Consider the following 18,571-nt stretch of genomic DNA (forward strand, 5'->3'; position numbering starts at 1 on the left):
TACGGGAACAGAGGTAACAATTTGCAGAGTCCACCTATATTAACAATGAAGTTTGAATCTACCATAGCGCATTGAATTTTATGTGGGGCATTGGATATCAAAGTCTTTTTAATGATTTTTGGTGGCATTTCTCATCTTATATTGAAGACAAAGCGACCGAGAGCTTTTAATATCATTACCACAAGAGGAATGTTTTTTTTTTTCTGGTATGTGCGAGTCATGTGTCATATCAGCTGTTGGTGATTAATTGGTAGTCATATTAGCGGTTCATGAATTTATGTTGTGAAACCCTTATAAATTGCAATATTGAGTTGGTTTATATATGCACATTGGTCATTTTAGTGTGGCTCCATGTACTGTGCGCTGGTTGTTTTGGGCTATATCTGGTATTTGTATTTTGAAGACAGAGTATCATATGATGCATGAATTAACTACTGGGCATATGCGTGTGTCTGAATAGTTCTGGGAGACCATCATTTTCACACCACAGCAAGAAATTTGTAGTTTATGAGATTATGTAGAACTCTTTCTCTAGTGATCTGTAATCCCACAATTGCAACTGCTCCACATGATTTCATCAATAGTTACAAGAATGTATTAGCAGTCGCTATTGAATTTGACTATTCTTTTCCACTGGTCGAGAAAGTGAAGGAGTATTTGAAAGATCCAATTCAATTTAAAGTTGATGCTTGTTCAATTTACTTGTTCCTATTGTGCAGTTTGGGCATAAATTTATGTGCAACAAACAAATTTGTTTTTCTCAACAGATTCTAATGAGAAGAAATTCGATATCCGCATTATATGCACCAGATTGTCTGCTATTTGTTGCAAGCATTGTGATTATTTAGGGTACATTTTCACTCCAAAACAAGTTTCTAGTGGTGCATTTCTATTGAGAAAAAATGGATACAGTTACTAAAGTATTAGAGTTCATGAAAACTCTTATACAATCCACTGTTGATGACACATTACAAATCAGCAAAGGCTCTCTCAAAAATTCAGACATGTCTACAATATGCACAAGAACAGATTGAATTCTTGCAGCTTGAATCTCAATTACAGCACGAAGAATTACAACAGTGGAGTCATCGTTCTGAACCTGTTTCTATTCAGAAGATTGAAACAGACTCCCATAAATAGCAAGTCAATAATGTTATAGTTCATTCAGATTTACTACCCAATAAAGCAGCGGTTGTACATGCAGATGCAGAAACTCAGTCTGCACTTCCCAAGCCCATCATTAAACCTTGGGAATAGCTTGTCCACAACAAGAAAAAAACTGGTCTTGGATATGACAAGGACTTGTCCTTTCATATTCCAGACTATGCCAAGCCTATTCAGTTTTAGAGTGCTGGATTCATTCATGATAGTTCACCTGCTCCTCATGACAGTTCAACTTCAGCTGTTCCAGACTCTACCCTTCTTCCACAGCAGGAACAACAACAACAACAACAAATTGTGAAATTCCAACACTGTGACCGAGTTGGCCATTTGGAAGATCACTGTTTTGATCTTCATCCGTGTAAGCACTGTCATAAAACCACCCATTCTTCACATAGATGCTTCAGAAACAAACATCTTGCAAGAACAAAGATTCATCTTGGATGGACCGCTTCTTGGCAATGGGAATCAACAGCCAAGAAGATATTCCAAACACATGTCAAAACTTGTTCTAGAGTATTGAACAGTCTTGCAATTGAGTTTTCTCCATCATCTCACCTTGTATCTGACATGGGGGGAAATGATGGTCATCTACAAGCTCCAAAGTCACATCAAGCGAGCCTGAGCCACAACCTGCCACACTAGTTTCAGAGTTGTAGCCAAAAACAAAGATGCCCCTGATCATGCCTTCAGTTGGCAATCTGGGACACTTCCTCTAGCAGAATACTTCAACTTCTTGCCAGTTTTGGAAGAATTCCAGGAACAAAATTGAGAACACTTCCTCTAGCAAAAGACTCCAGCTTCTTGCCAGCTTTGGAAGAGTTCCAGGAATTGCATTAAGCATTCCAGAGTTGTTGGTCATCCTTAAACCATCACAGGTTGAGACATCCCTTTTTAGGTTGAAGTTCTCCCTTTTATGCGGGGTGAGACCTCCCTTTATTGGTTGAAGGTTTCCCTCTTCAAAAAAATAGGATCACTTCCTCTAGCAGAAGACTTCAACTTCTTGCCAGTTTTGGAAGAGTTTCGGGAACTGCACTAAGTGTTCCAGTGTTGGTGGTCATCCTTAAACCACCACCCTTTATACCAACATTTCAGAGAGCACATTAAGCCTAGTGCTGCCATGTATATTTGCACATTTTGTATTACAGCTCTCTTCTTGGACTCATACATAACCCTTCGGATTAAGGGGGGGAATGTTGGACACCTAATCCTCAATGGGTTAGTGTGGAAGCTGAATAGACAAAGTAGTCCAAGAGACCTTGGGATGTGAAACCCAATGGTCACATACTGTACTATAAATGTAAATCATTTGTTAATAAAAATTGTACTCTCATGATTTATCTTTCATATTTCTCTCGCTCCCCATGTGTGTTTAACAATAATTAGTAATAGATAAAGAAAAATTTGAACGGAAAGCAGATGGACTATACCTTTCTGGCTGCCTTCTTTCTCAAACTGATCTTCTCACACCCTGATTTGTGGCTCTTAATCTTCTAATTCCTCTTCTACTGTAGAGTCTGATTCTTCCTCCTTAAGCTCAAACTCTATCTTCTCAGATTCATTTGGTTGGACTTCATGTATAATAACATCTTTCACCTCTCTAAACACCACATCCTGGTTGTACACAACCTTCCTTGTTACTGGGTTCCAAAGCTTATAAACCTTTAAACCATCCTTATACCCAATAAAGATGCACTTTTCAGATTTACTATCCAATTTTTTTCTTTTCTCCTTTGGAACATGTACATATGCATCACATCCAAATACCCTCATATGTGAAAGAGAGAGTTTCTTACTAGTCCATACCTCTTGTGGAGTCTTATCCTCCAATGCTGATGAAGGTGACCTGTTGACCAGGTAACATGTAGTCTCCATCGCCTCTGCCCAAAATTCTTGTCCTAGCCCAGCACCACTGAGCATGTTGCTTGCCCTTTCCATCAACGTCTTGTTCATTCTTTCCGCAACTTCGTTTTGCTCAAGTGTATATGCAGTAGTTTTTTTCCATGCTATACCACACTTCTTATAGAATTCTTCAAATTCTTTACTGCAAAACTCTCCACCGTTGTCTTTCCTCATCACCTTTATCTTCTTCTCTATCTAGTTTTCTACCAGAGCCTTAAATTCTTTAAACCTGTCAAAGACTTCAGATTTCTTCTTAAGGAAATATATCCATGTATTCCTTGAGAAGTCATCTATAAATGATACATAGTACATAGAATTACCCAGTGATGGAACCTTCACAGATCCAAACACATCACTGTGCACAAGCTCTAATATCTATTTTGCCCTCTTACCACTAGAGGGGAAACTCACCCAATTCTGCTTCCCATATACACAATTTTCACAGAAATCAAAATCTAGAGAGTTATTAATCATACCTTCTACCATACCTTTACCATGAAGTATTCGAAGGCCCTTTTCTCCAATATGTCCAAGCCTTTGATGCTATAACATGGTATTTTCTCCAGAGACCACTATATTTTCTGCTCCACTTTCTGGAACCACAAAATTGTTGCACCCATCAATAATAGTGCTACCATGCAGCATGTACAGAGTTCCAATCTGAACTCCCCGTATCAATACCAGTGCTCCCCGAACCATCGTGCAGGTATATTTCTCGAACACTATTTTTACACTTGCATCATCTAGTTTGCTTACAGAAATCAAATTTCTGGCCAATGCAGGAATATGCAGAACACCTGGAAGTGTTCTAACCCTTCCACCTTGTTGGAAATAATACTGAGAGGGGGGGGTGAATCAGTATTATCAGATCAATCAAACTTTTTCAATGCTCAGAAACATATACGCTACTTCAGTTAAGTGAACCAGCGTGTACACGCTACTGTGACTAAATAAAACAGCGTATAAGAAGAAAACTCATAATTTAGTCAGCTTATTCTTCAGTTAAGTGCATCATGACATTATTCACCACATTAACAGTAAACAGGTGCAGTATAACAGAACAGATCAAAAGTCACACACATGAACACCAAGATATAAGGTGGAAACCCAATGTGGGTGAAAACCACCTGCTGCAAGTTGTCTCTATCTTTCTTTAATATGAAACTTCAGTTTACAATCTTTTTGTACTGGTGCAGCCTTATACCAGTACGCAGGCTACAACCTGCAGAAGGCTACAACCTTCTCTCGTTCTCCAAACTTCCTTGGAAGGGAGCTCCAACCCCCTTTTGCTCTTGTACTAGCTACGATACTAGTACGTAGGTGCTGACCTACAATCTTCTTTCTTTCAGGTACCACCTTTCATACATTTTCAGACTGGATATTCCTGAAGCACAACATTACAATCTGTAGACCCCAATTCATTCAACTTTCACAACAGATCATTGAAGCATAAAACAACCAATACTAGCATTATCAAACTTTGAATCACTGAACCACTGAACCCTGTCAATCACCAGATACCAGAACACAGAGCAGTCTACAGAACTCTGCAATAACAGTCAGATCCAACTGCAAACCCAAAAATCAAGCTTCAAGAGATATACGCTACTTCAATGAGCGAAACCCGCGTATACACGCGCTTTTACCTAATCCAACCTGCGTACAGATCTAAAAATAAATTCTCTCAACTTGCAGCTGTACCAGACATCAGTTAGACCCAGAACATAATATTGCGACAGTATGCAGATCTAGAAATACGCATAATCAACCATATCATAATAGTGCATTTCAAACCATTAGATCCCGATTTATCCTTAGATCTAGTCTTCCATCAACCGATGTGATTTCTCCTTAGCTCAGATCAAGCAACCCAGACCCTGCATATCAGATCTCTTTCTCTTTTAGATATTCAAGCCTTGTCGAAAGATTATTTTGCCTAATGATCTTCTTCTCCTTATATAGCCTTAGGCCTTGCTCAATACCAAGAGCCAAAACCATAGTAACACAATACCATCAACTTCAAAACTAGGGATCGACACGCCCGTCGAGACACAATGGTCCGAAACCATAGGCACAACTTCCAAGGACTAACCGCCATGGACCAAAGGTACTTTTCCACATACACGCGCTTTTGCTGAAACCAACCAGCGTGTACACGCGACTTGGGCTTAACGAACCTGCGTATATGAACTTCCTTGGCATGCTGTACTAGGATCTGTCTTCTGATTAAGTTGCCATCACCTGTACCAACCTCTGAGCACCTGTACCAACCTCTGAGTGAGTTGCCATCAAGGACAACACTTGAATCATAATGCCAACAATCTCCCCCTTTGGACTTGATGGCAACCACCACACCAAGTCACTCTCCCCCTTTGACATCAAGGGCAAAGGGCTGTGCTCCCCCTGAGGACATGCTGATACCTCTGCTTGGCTGTGCTGACTCATGCTCCCCCTGACAGTAGGCCAGATCTGCAAAAGATGTTCTTCAACAAGAACCAAGACTTATACACCATAAGGGACCTTCCTATCACCAAAAGACTCAATACATACATCCATACACCCTACCAAGAGGGGACATATCAGAAACAACCAATTATATTACAGCATTCATCCCAGGCATAGTGGGGAAACCAACATAGGCCGTTACATGACCTTGACACCATAAAAGAGATATCACAAGAGAGATACATGACATAGAGACAACAGATCTAGACAAAGACTTATGAAAGTCACCAGCAGCATATGATAAACATCTTTTTAGATCAGCAACCAGGATTTCTTTCTGAGCTCCTTTTCCTAAAATCAACAACCAAAACATCTGAATTCCAACAATGCTTTATGAGACTTTTAAGCTGCTCCCCCTGAACCTATGCCTGCTGCACCCCCTGAAACCGTGCCTGAAGAATTCTGACATACCCATTGCTGTTCAGAACTCCAGAGTTTTCCCTTGCTGTTCAGAACTTCATATACGCGATTTCTCCTGCATGAAACAGCGTATGGACGCGGATATACTCTCTGCAACAAGCGTACACCATACACGCGACTTTCCCAGCATAAATCCGTGTGTATACGCGTATATACCTTTCGTAACTTGCGTATACCAACTTTTCTGTAGAACAGACAAGCTTCAATAGCAGGATGAAGCATCAACTACTCCCAGCTTTTGTCTGAGATATTCAAAAGTTTCCCTGGGCAGTGGTTTTGTGAGAATATTAGCAACTTGTTCCTTAGAAGTAACATACTCCAACTTGACCTTCTGCTCAAGCACTTGTTCCCGGAGAAAATGGTACTTGATTGGTATGTGCTTGGTCTTTGAGTGCATGACTGGATTCTTTGAAATGCTGATTGCACTAGTATTATCACATAAGATAGAAACTGGTGGAGTGCAAGTGATTTGAAAGTCCTGCAAGGTCTGCATCATCCAAAGAAGTTGTGTGCAACAAGATGCCGCAGCCACATATTCTGCTTCAGCTGTAGATAAGGCAATCGAACTCTGTTTCTTGCTGAACCAAGATACTAATCTGGAACCCATGAAGAAAGCACCACCACTTGTGCTTTTCCTATCATCCACACTTCCAGCCCAATCTGCATCTGTGTAAGCATGAAGAGTGAGATCTGTATCTCTAGGATACCATAAGCCATAGTTTTGGGTCCCTTGAAGATACTTGAAGATTCTTTTGACTGCCTGAAGATGAGTTTCCTTTGGGTTGGCTTGAAATCTTCCAACAATTCCTACTGCATGTGTAATATCTGGTCGGGTACCTGTCAAATAGAGCAAACTCCCAATCATGGATCTATAAGTGGGTTGGTGAACTGCTGCTGATTCATCATTTGCACTGAGGCTGCATCCTGTAACCATGGGTGTACATACTGGCTTTGACTCTTCCATGCCATACTTCTTCAAGATCTGCTTGAGGTATTTGGTTTGAGACAAGAAGATACCTCCTTCATTTTGTTGAATTTGCAATCCAAGAAAATATGTCAATTCTCCAAGTAGTGACATTTCGAATTCTTTCTGCATAACCGAGGCAAAGTTTTGACTCATAGTCTCCTCATTGCTGCCAAAGATAATATCATCTACATAAACAACAAGAATTAGCAATTTGTTATTTTCAACTTTTATATAGAGATTGCTATCTGCTGATCCTTTTGAAAAGCCTTGTTGGTGAAGATATTTGTCCAACCGATAGTACCAAGCCCTTGGAGCTTGTTTGAGTCCATAGAGAGCCTTTTTTAATCTGCATACAAGGTTTGGATCATTCCCAAGAATGAAACCATCTGGCTGCTCAATATATACTTCTTCTTCTAAGTCTCCATTCAGAAAGGCTGATTTCACATCCATTTGAAATACCTTGAAGTTTTGAAAGCTTGAGAGAGCAAGGAACATTCGGATAGCCTCAAGTCTTGCCACAGGAGCAAAGGTCTCTTCAAAATCTATTCCTTCTTGCTGTGCATACCCTTTACAAACGAGTCTGGCCTTGTTCCTAATTACTTCTCCATTTTCATTCAATTTATTCTTGAAGACCCATTTTGTTCCTATTACATTTTTATCTTTTGGTCTAGGAACTAATTCCCAAGTGTTGTTCTTTTCGATCTGCTCAAGTTCTTCATCCATTGCTTTGACCCAACATTCATCCTAGCATGCCTCTTTCACATTTTGTGGTTCAGTGGAGGAGAGTAATGCCAAGTAGCTTGAAGCTTCTGCAAGTGTCCTTCTTGTTTGTACTCCTGCTTCTTTCTGCCCCACAATCTGAGTTTCTGGATGATTCTTTTGAACATATCTGGATGGAGTCTTCTCTTCTATTCTTGTCTGCTCCTCTGGTTCTTCTTGAGATTCTTCTTCTTCTTGAGGTTCTTCTTCTTCATCATTCCGCCCTTGAGAGTAGCCTTCATCTTCTTCAATGTCTTCATGATGAACTTGCCTAGGAATATATCCCTTCTCATCAACCACTACATCAATACTGTCAACAATTCTGCCAAGTCTTTTATTGTAGCACTTGTATGCTTTGCTATGTGGAGAATAACCAAGAAGAATGCCCTCATCTGCTCTTGGTTCAAGTTTGCCAAGTTGCTCATCAGTATTCTTAATATAACATTTGCTCCCAAAGATTTTGAAGTGCTTCACGGAAGGAGTTTTACCACTCCAAAGCTCATGAGGTGTTTGAGTGCTGTTTACTCGGACATTTGTTTTGTTAAGAATAATAACAGCAGCATGTGCAGCTTCACCCCAGAAGGTTGCAGGAGTACCTGATTCATCGAGCATAGCACGAGCCATTTGTTGGATAGTTCTGTTCATTCTTTCCACAACCCCATTTTGCTGAGGAGTTCTAGCTGTAGAGAATTCTCTTCTTATCCCATGTTCATCGCAGAAATCGAAAAATTCATTTGAGGTGAACTCCCCACCTCTGTCAGATCTGAGGCACTTAATTTTGTGTCCTGATTCATTTTCAACCAATGCTTTGAAGGATTTGAATTTTTCGAATGCTTCATCTTTGTGCTTCATAAGCCCTAACCAAACAAACCTTGAGAAATCATCAATGAATAATATCAGATATTCTTCTCCTCGAGGTGTCCTTTTCCTAAATGGACCACATACATCTGTATGGACTAGCTCAAGAGGCAAGCTAGCTGATCCTTCCTTCTCTGGAAAGTTAGTTCTGGTTTGCTTTCCAAACTGACAAGATTTGCATATGGTGTTGTCTGGAATTTTGATATCTGGAAGATCGCGAACTGCCTGATATTTGCATGCTTTCCTTATTTGTGAGAAGCTTAGATGTCCCAACCTTTGATGCCATAACCAGTGCTCTTCATCCTTGCTAAGATAGCATTGTTGTTGTCCTTCTTCAAATATGTACAGATTATTTGGAGTTCTTTTGCCTTTGAGAACTGTTTTACCTGTATCAAGATCACGAACAAGACATCCATTCGATCTGAAAATAACCTCGGTTTTTTGATCACACATCTGGCTGACACTTAGTAGATTATGCTTCAATCCATCAACATACAAAACATTTCCAGCCTTGACCTTTTCTTTCAAAGGAGCAATACCTTTTCCTTTTATAGTTGCAGGAGTATCATTTCCAAAAGAAACTTTCTTTCCCTTTTCTAAAGTAGAATAAGATTCAAGTTTTTCTTTATCACCTGTCATATGTTTCGAACATCCACTGTCAATGTACCATAGATTTTCCTGTCCTTCTGCATAAAATGCTATACCACATCTTTCTGTTTGAGGTTCCTTTATTCTCCATGTTTTGGTGCTTGTGGCTTGTTCCTTTTTCTCCTGAAACCTGCTCCTGCATTCAGAGTCTTCATGACCAAAATTATTGCAAATAGAACATTCAACTTCATTTTCAAGAACCGAAAAGTTGTTATAGGTCCTTTTTGTAATCCCTGTCATACTTCTTTGTTTTTGAGCTTCCCTAGTCATGATTGTTTTATATGCAACACATTGAGCTGCTTTGTGACCAAAGTTATGGCAAGAAAAGCATTGTCCATTGAAGAAGCTTCTGCGGTTATTGAATCTACCAGCCAACTGATTGTAATTTCTATTTTCATTTATTCTTGAACCAAACTGAGAAGATTTTACCTGTGGCTGGTTGTAGCTTTTGTTCACCCTTAAGATGGATTGTCCCTGATAGTTTCTGTTTGTAATTCGTCCCTGCTGTACCTGATTATCTTCATTGTTCTTCTGCTAATTTCTTCTTGCTGCATCAAGATAACTTTTTGAGGTGGATGCTTGAGAGGTTTCTCCATTATAGCCCAAACCTGTCTTGTTTAGAGGAGACCGCTGCACATTGATAATCTCATCCAAAGTTTCAGATCCTTTGACAAACTTAAGATTAATAGCTTTTGTTTTCTCAATTTCTTTTCTGAGACCAACAATTTCACCTTCTAGTTTTTCAAGATGTTTTTCCTTTTCATCAATTTGAAATTGCAAAGTATCAATGATCACATTCTTTTCTTCTATGCATCTCTTGAGTCTTGTAATTTCATCATAGAGATTATCCACATCTACAGCATCCTCATAATCATCATCTTCAAATGCCATTAACAGCTTATATTTATTACCTTGTTCATCTTCATCACTGTTTGATAAGCCATCACTATCTTCATGGGTGTAGTAGCTTTTCTTATTTGCACTTTGTTTCTTGTTCCATCTAGCAGGTTCTTTTCCTTTATCCTTATAAGGACATTTTGCAGCATAATGACCTACTCTTCCACAAGCAAAGCATTTGAAAGGTAGCTTACCTCTGAACCTTCCAGAACCCCTTTGAAGATTTCTGACAAAATTTGATTCTTCTTCCTCTTCTTCTGGAACATGGCTTGCTTCATAGTAATCTTCTTTTCCTGATGCCTTAAAAGCAGCTTCCCTTCTGTCTGATGGACCTCCCTTTCTCATTTCATAAGCAGTTAGAATTCCATGTAGCTGAGACATAGTGAGAACACGGAGATTTTCCTTTTCTTCTATTGCAGATACTTTAGATTCAAACTTGGGGGATAATGATCTTAGAATCTTTTGAACTACTATAGTCTCTTTTATTTCTTCACCCAAATTTTTCATACAATTAACAATCTCATCTACCCGAAGAAAATAATTAGCCACACTTTCATCATTATGCATCTTGAGAGTCTCATATTGAATCCTGAGAGTTTGAAGTTTAGCTTGTTTTACCTGTTCATCTCCTTCATAGCTAGTGACCATTTTGTCCCATATCTCTTTTGCTGATTTGAAGTGCATGACCTTCATGAATTCTGTTTGGGATATACTTCCTAATAGAGTACTGACTGCTTTTGCATTTGTTTCATACTGCTTTTTCTCAGCTGGATCTGTAGGAGTAGCTGAAGGAAAAGCATAGCCTGTTTCGACAATGTTCCAAACTTCTGTACCAAGAGATTGAAGATATGCAGTAACTCTTACCTTCCAATAATTGAAATTTGTCCCATCAAAAATCGGTGGCCTGATTGATGCTTCTTTCTCGTAGTTGCTCATGATGAATGATCTACCTTCAAGCGATCAAGCTTCTCTGAAGGACCTGCTCTGATACCAATTGTTGGAAATAATACTGAGAGGGGGGGGGGGTGAATCAGTATTATCAGATCAATCAAACTTTTTCAATGCTCAGAAACATATACGCTACTTCAGTTAAGTGAACCAGCGTGTACACGCTACTGTGACTAAATAAAACAGCGTATAAGAAGAAAACTCATAATTTAGTCAGCTTATTCTTCAGTTAAGTGCATCATGACATTATTCACCACATTAACAGTAAACAGGTGCAGTATAACAGAATAGATCAAAAGTCACACACATGAACACCAAGATATAAGGTGGAAACCCAATGTGGGTGAAAACCACCTGCTGCAAGTTGTCTCTATCTTTCTTTAATATGAAACTTCAGTTTACAATCTTTTTGTACTGGTGCAGCCTTATACCAGTACGCAGGCTACAACCTGCAGAAGGCTACAACCTTCTCTCGTTCTCCAAACTTCCTTGGAAGGGAGCTCCAACCCCCTTTTGCTCTTGTACTAGCTACGATACTAGTACGTAGGTGCTGACCTACAATCTTCTTTCTTTCAGGTACCACCTTTCATACATTTTCAGACTGGATATTCCTGAAGCACAACATTACAATCTGTAGACCCCAATTCATTCAACTTTCACAACAGATCATTGAAGCATAAAACAACCAATACTAGCATTATCAAACTTTGAATCACTGAACCACTGAACCCTGTCAATCACCAGATACCAGAACACAGAGCAGTCTACAGAACTCTGCAATAACAGTCAGATCCAACTGCAAACCCAAAAATCAAGCTTCAAGAGATATACGCTACTTCAATGAGCGAAAACCGCGTATACACGCGCTTTTACCTAATCCAACCTGCGTACAGATCTAAAAATAAATTCTCTCAACTTGCAGCTGTACCAGACATCAGTTAGACCCAGAACATAATATTGCGACAGTATGCAGATCTAGAAATACGCATAATCAACCATATCATAATAGTGCATTTCAAACCATTAGATCCCAATTTATCCTTAGATCTAGTCTTCCATCAACCGATGTGATTTCTCCTTAGCTCAGATCAAGCAACCCAGACCCTGCATATCAGATCTCTTTCTCTTTTAGATATTCAAGCCTTGTCGAAAGATTATTTTGCCTAATGATCTTCTTCTCCTTATATAGCCTTAGGCCTTGCTCAATACCAAGAGCCAAAACCATAGTAACACAATACCATCAACTTCAAAACTAGGGATCGACACGCCCGTCGAGACACAATGGTCCGAAACCATAGGCACAACTTCCAAGGACTAACCGCCATGGACCAAAGGTACTTTTCCACATACACGCGCTTTTGCTGAAACCAACCAGCGTGTACACGCGACTTGGGCTTAACGAACCTGCGTATATGAAATTCCTTGGCATGCTGTACTAGGATCTGTCTTCTGATTAAGTTGCCATCACCTGTACCAACCTCTGAGCACCTGTACCAACCTCTGAGTGAGTTGCCATCAAGGACAACACTTGAATCATAATGCCAACAAGCCTTAAATTCTTTAAACCTGTCAAAGACTTCAGATTTCTTCTTAAGGAAATATATCCATGTATTCCTTGAGAAGTCATCTATAAATGATACATAGTACATAGACTTACCCAGTGATGGAACCTTCACAGATCCAAACACATCACTGTGCACAAGCTCTAATATCTGTTTCGCCCTCTTACCACTAGAGGGGAAACTCACCCAATTCTGCTTCCCATATAAACAATTTTCACAGAAATCAAAATCTAGAGAGTTATTAATCATACCTTCTACCATACCTTTACCATGAAGTATTCGAAGGCCCTTTTCTCCAATATGTCCAAGCCTTTGATGCTATAACATGGTATTTTCTCCAGAGACCACTATATTTTCTGCTCCACTTTCTGGAACCACAAAATTGTTGCACCCATCAATAATAGTGCTACCATGCAGCATGTACAGAGTTCCAATCTGAACTCCCCGTATCAATACCAGTGCTCCCCGAACCATCGTGCAGGTATATTTCTCGAACACTATTTTTACACTTGCATCATCTAGTTTGCTTACAGAAATCAGATTTCTGGCCAATGCAGGAATATGCAGAACACCTGGAAGTGTTCTAACCCTTCCACCTTGCAACTTCAACTTTACTTTTCCGTGACCAATGATTCTAGCCTTCCTATCATCCCCTAAGAAGACAACACCACCATCATATTTCTCATACTCGCAGAACCACTTTCTATGGGGAGTGAAGTGAAAGGATGCACCTGAGTCAATTAACCATGCCTCATGATCTACATGTGTACTTGATGAAGCCAAGTATACATCCCCACCTTCATCCGAGGTAGTTTTCACCTATACAGAAGGAGAATCATCAGATCCATTTCCTTTGTCAGGATCTTTAGATTTATAGTCCCTTTTGTAGTGCCCTTCCTTTCCGCATTTCGAGCACACCTACTTTACAGGTTTTCTTGGAGATCTAGATCTCCCTCTAGATTTAGATCTCCTACTAGATGACTTATTTTTGTTTCTGTTCTGGAACTGTCCTCTTACAGACAAGGCATCACCATTTTGTCTCTCCATATTTTTCTGTCTCATCTCCTTCATGGCAAGGATGAGACTATTTCATCGAACTACAAGGCAGTTGCATTGCTACCTATTGCAATAACCAGACTATCCCACGAATTTTTTAGAGAACACAACAAACTGATGCACTTATCTTCATATGAAAATTTTTAATATCAACAGATAATAACTGACTTACCACAATATTAAATGCGTTTAGATGCTCTATCACCGAGTCTCCATCTTTCATCCTCAGGTTATACAACTTTTTCCGTAGGAACAATTTATTCACCAGAGACTTAGATTGGTACAAAGTCCCCAACTTGTCCCACAAAGCCTTTACCGTAGCTTCCCTTGATACATTCAGCAATACTGAATTTGAGAACAAAATCCTATTGTGATATTTGCCTTTTGATCCAACTCCTTCCATTCTTCATCAGACACTCCCGTTGGTTTAGTACTTGGATTTACCGCAAACCACTGATATTTATCCACCAACAGATCCTCCAGCATGAATTTCCGTAACTCAAAACTCTGATAATTAAATTTATCGATCTCCATCTTTCCACTGCTCGCCATCTTCTTTCACTACCAGAATTGATCCTGCAGATTTCCCACTGAACAGGGTCTACCACAGGCCCGAGTGAAAACCCTTAGCAACAAAGGTGTCCCCTTGAAGCCAAAATAACTCTGATACCAAATGTAGGTTTTAACCCTGTACAAAGATTACCTACATATGAATTCTAAAACATAGAAAATAAACAATTCGAGAGCATAACACATAAAACACATATACATAGAGATTTTCCCTTGGATCCCAAAACTGGGACTACCAGATTGATTTTTCATTATGTTCCTTTCAATGTTACAATACATATTTATACATTCCAAAGCATCCAATAACATGGATCGAAAATCATGCACAAAACTAGAGGTAGGGCTGCCCAACCTAATATAGGGTCCAAAAAAATTTCCGCTGAGGCGCTACCCCGGACCCTGTAGAGGGGGGCTACCCCCCCCTCTCAAACCCCTTGGACAGGGGGGTTTGCAACCCCCTTGTGACCCCCTCGCTGCACAATCGACGCAACGAAGGGGGGGCTTCATCCCCCCTCTAACCCCCTAGTTAACTACGTAGGCTAGTCGTGGAAAGAATATAACACAACCCAACATTCTCCCACTTGTTGTTTTCTTTCCATAGGGGGACACAGGAGAGATTACTCATTTATCCACCCCTGCAACGCCCATTGTTTCTTTACACCAAAAGAACTTCTCAGAGCTCATGTAGGCTAGTCGGGAAAGAATATAACACAACCCAACATTCTATTGGCTCTACACTAGGTCATGTTAAAGAAATCACCTGGAATAATATTATTGAAGAAATAGATGAAATCCAGCCTGTATCCAGATTATTTTTGAGCAAAAGGAACTCATGGAGAAAGTAAATCAGACCATTGCCAATATTAATTCTCAAATGGGAGAAATGCCTGCTATGGCTAACAACATCATAACGTTCCTCAATTCTAAAAATAGATATGAGCTGGATGATCTAGGAGTGGATGACAGAATAGAAACCATCTTGGAGGTGAAGAAATTTCTAACAAAGAAGAACTTAGTTGTACAACTGACAGAGAAGTGTCACACTCTAGAGGTAGCAGTCAATAGGTTTTTCACAAGGATTGATGCATTAAACTAGAAGGATCTGCCTTCACTATTTGTAATAAATGATAAATTAATGACCAGGGAAGACTACATGAAGAAGCTTTAGGACATTTCTAGGGATACAACTAAGTCCTCCAACATCAAAGGTTCTATGATAGGAAGAGCGTTTTATGAAGCCATCAACAACATAAGTTTTATTCAACATGAGATAAAACATATTTTCACAGTTAAACCCACTTTTTCTTGGTATACTGAGGTAGATGAAATCTACCGCAAGGTAACCAAGATAGCTATTCTAGATGAAGAAAGGTGGGAAAAGTTGTGTGAATTTTAGGATTAAAGGACACGTCAGCTTCACCAATGCAGCACCCGAATAGTGGCCACTCAACAACTGCTTTCCTTCATAACAGGGCCAGATGTTTACATTCATTCCTTTTGATTGAATTACTTTTGTTTCTGTTAGTTCTAAGTAATAATAGAATGCCATGTCACTCAAAATTTATTGTAATATTTTGGTAATTTTGTTTAAATACTTCTTTTTGTCGAAGTATTCAGGGTTGAACCCTTGAACCAATTATCACACAGATTTGTACTAAGCTGGAGCACTTTTTAGATAATAAAATATTATGGATTTTCCTCATATGGTCTGTCTCCCAGTGAGTTGTTTTCATCTTAGTTTTTCATTATGTATTCTTCATATAAATCAATTCTTTTATAGTCATCCTATTTAAAATTTAATTGAATATCAGTTTCATTTTGAATCCACTATGAATTTGTAATTTAAATAAGAGATTAATTTGTAGAACTATTTGTTATTGTGAATTCCTATTTGAACTTAAATTACACTAGATTTTTGTGATAGTTTAATTATATTCTGTTGATCAAGTAAACATTGTTTTCTTTATTTCTGCTTATAAATGATTAAATACTCAGTTTGAATATTAAATCAGTTATACTTCTACACATTCTTCTCATCCATCCACCTAAAATCAAAATAACCATGTGTATGTAAAGAACAACCTTTTATTTTATTAAGAATATTTCTAAGTTTAAAGCACCTGTTTATAAACAGTTCACTGGTCATCCAAATCATTAAAATCAACAAAACATTATAGATGCTTTGGCATAACCAATTTACCTTTGGTTATCTCAAAGGAAAACATTAGATTGGCACCATTTCCAGGGAGTGAAGAATTGAAAACTAAATTTTCCATGGGGAAACGATTCTCCCTTTCCTTTAAGGTGAATAAAGGATAAGGATATAGGTCAAAATATTTCACCTGGCGATTCCATTGGTCAAAGCTAGCTCCTTTTAGGCACACTAGATCATGTTCTGTTTCCGATATTGTTAGCCCTCTACCAGACCCATAAATACTTACTATGGGAGCCTCTTCAAGGAGAAGACGTAGAACACCTTCTTCTTCTTCAGCTTTACACCCTGAAGAAATCTCATCTGTAGATCCTTTTTCAGTTGTACCATCCCATCCTGATTGGACTAAACTACCTCCTAGGGTTTTTGAACTCCATTCTAGAGGAGTAGATCTTCAATCAACCTTTTTAATACAGTCACTTGAGTCATATCAAGTCCCAACCATTCCTATCAAATCACCTTCATCTGAGGAATAATTGGGTTTAAATTTACTTGAATTCAAGCCTCAAGATTTTATTACTCCAAATCCTTATTCTATTCCATCAACCTCTACTAATCTTGAAGAGAAATTTTCTATCTATTCAAATCATTTGTTTGATAATAAGGAAAACTTTCCACCAACAATTCAAAAGTTTGTTATTAAAACCCCTTTTAGATCCTAAAAAAGGTATCCTCCCTCTCCTCCACATACTAATACCCATACAGATTCATCTTCATCTCCTAAATATTTATCTTCATCATCCTCCTCTTCTTCATCATCATCCACTCAGTCACCGCATACTTCTCCTGCTGTAATGGATTTTCGACCCATTGTGAAAGCAAGGTATGCTGCTCTAGTTCTCCTTGAAAAATTAGGAAATTTTCCTAATGGTTATTTAAAACACCTACCAAGATTTAATGGAGAAACATGTCCCTCAGCAGAGGATCATGTATAAACTTTCCTTGATTTTGATGACAATATGAACATAGAAGAAAAAAATGTTTATATGAGGTTATTTGTACAATCTCTAGAAGGCAATGTTGGGATCTAGCTTAGGCAACTAAGAGCTGAATCTATCAGAACTTGGAATGAACTCACAACCATATTTAAAAACCAATGGGGGGTAAAGAAAGATCTTGTTTACTTTCTCACTGAATTTGAAGAATTGAAGAGAAACCTTGGTGAACTAGTTGCTGTATTCATAAAAGGATTTAAAAAACTCTATCATAAAATGCCTACTGATTGCAAACCACTAGTAGCAGCTGTAAAGGTCAGATTTTCCAAAGCATTTGATGATGAATTTGAAGTCATTTTAAGGGAAATGGTTTCTAATACATTAGAAGATATGCAGACAAATGCTATAGAGGTAGAAGCCAATAGGTCATCTTCTGGCAAAATCAAAGCTAAAGCAGAGAAAGAAGAAAGAAAACCAAAAGCTAAGATTGATGATTCATCCTCTTCCAAATATAAACTTGAAGATAAGAAAATTGATGAAATTACATCTTTTCTCAAAAACCTTTCTAATATAAAATTGAAACACAACCTAGGACTGTTCAACAAACTGCTGTCGGACCTCAAGCTCAAACTTAATTTCGAAGAACTCCTCAAATGCAGATCCTTCAGAGACCAGGTTCTAATCAAAACATTCAACCACCTTTTTTGATTTATGATACACAACCATAGGACACATGCCCTTTAATCACTAAAGATAACAATAATATTGATTCTTCATTAGTACAAATGGAAATAGTTCCTTCACCTTAGTCTTTTGAACAAGAACTAGGAGATGCTCAACTTTCAAAATACTTAGCATTCTCTGAATTTTTAATTGCAAAATTGAATAAAAGGTATGATCTAAGGCCTAGATCAGTTCTTGGTAGACCTACAAAATCCACCACCATAATTGAACCTGCAATGAAAACCATTCAAACACAAACTCCAACACCTCAAACTACAGACTCATCCACTGAAACCTCTTCATTTGACAAGACTATTTTGACAACTTTTAATATTGAAAAGGAATTGGAAAGGGTCAAGATTCCTATACCTTTAGCTGAACTTTCCAAAAATCCTGGTTATAAAAATCAAGTGTCTATATGGATACAATCCTCTAGTCTAGCTGCTGA

Source organism: Pinus tabuliformis, chromosome 5_2 (genome assembly GCF_031772625.1).
Source record: "Pinus tabuliformis cultivar Carrire ecotype Pingquan chromosome 5_2, CPIR1, whole genome shotgun sequence".
NCBI classification, from domain to species: Eukaryota; Viridiplantae; Streptophyta; class Pinopsida; order Pinales; family Pinaceae; genus Pinus; species Pinus tabuliformis.